The sequence below is a fragment of the Physeter macrocephalus genome, chromosome 16, assembly GCF_002837175.3.
Source record: "Physeter macrocephalus isolate SW-GA chromosome 16, ASM283717v5, whole genome shotgun sequence".
Taxonomy (NCBI): Eukaryota; Metazoa; Chordata; class Mammalia; order Artiodactyla; family Physeteridae; genus Physeter; species Physeter macrocephalus.
Genome location: NC_041229.1, coordinates 100,987,719 through 100,989,179, shown reverse-complemented (window position 1 = coordinate 100,989,179; position 1,461 = coordinate 100,987,719).

The window sequence follows — 1,461 nt, the reverse complement described above, 5'->3', positions numbered from 1 at the left end:
AGCAACCTAAGTGTCCATCAACAGATGAATGGATAAAGAAGATGTGGTACATATATACAATGGAATATTACTCAGCCATAAAAAGAAACGAAGTTGGGTCATTTGTGGAGACGCGGATGGATCTAGAGACTGTCATACAGAGTGAAGTAAGTCAGAAAGAGAAAAACAAATATCGTATATTAACACATATATGTGGAACCTAGAAAAATGGTACAGATGAACCGGTTTGCAGGGCAGAAATTGAGACACAGATGTAGAGAACAAACGTATGGACACCAAGGGGGGAAAGTGGTGGTGGGGTGATGAATTGGGAGATTAGGATTGACCTGTATACACTGATGTGTATGGATAACTAATAAGAACCTGCTGTATAAAAAAATAAATAAAATAAATTTCAAAAAAAAAGAAAAAGATGAATTATCTAATTACCATTACTTTTTGTAAGGAGAATAGGTAAATAAAATGGGCAGAGTTATACAGGGAACTTTTCAGCAGTAAAAAAATGAATCAACTATGTATTAACATATATACACATTTACGTATGTTCATACGTACATATGTATTAACATAAATAACTCTTAAGACAATGTTGATCAATAAAAACAAGACCTTCAGAATGATACCGTATGACGCCAATTTCCTGAAAAAAATTGAAACACACAAGTCAACACTATGTGTGTTCATTAATAAAGACTGTACAAGTATAAATACACACATGGGTCTGCAAAACACTATCCTGAGTTTTATTTTTACCTCTAAGAAGAAAGGGAAATAGGATTGGGATTTCAAATAAATCTATAATATTTCAGGTGTTCAACTGAATCATAAATACATGAATGTCTGTTGTATCATTATCTATACTTTTTTGTATGCTTAAAAACATTATAGGGACTTCCCTGGTGGTGCAGTGATTACGAATCCGCCTGCTAATGCAGGGGACACAGGTTTGTTCCCTGGTCCAGGAAGATCCCACATGCCGCGGAGCAACTAAGCCCATGCACCACAACTACTGAGCCCGCGTGCTGCAACTACTGAAGCCCACACGCCTAGAGCCCGTGCTCCACAAGAGAAGCCACCACAGTGAGAAGCCCGCGCACCACAACAAAGAGTAGCCCGCCACTCGCCACAACTAGAGAAAGCCCACGTGCAGCAACAAAGACCCAATGCCGCCAAAAATAAATAAATAAATAAATAAATAAATAAAAATATTATAAAAATTATTGAAAAATCTAAAAATTAGTTATAGCGTCTTTGGGGGCTAATCCTCTAGAACCACAACAGACTTTTTGGTGTGAAATCTTGATCCGATTATCCTGGTTTTGTAAACTGTCACTTTAAAGAGAAAGCTCGTGACCCTGTAGAGAAACGAAGGCAGAAAGTCTTTAGTTCACAGAGTAAATATTGGGGTCTTAGCTTCCTATATGAGGCGCCGTTTGGGGGCGCCAGAGGACAGCACAAGCC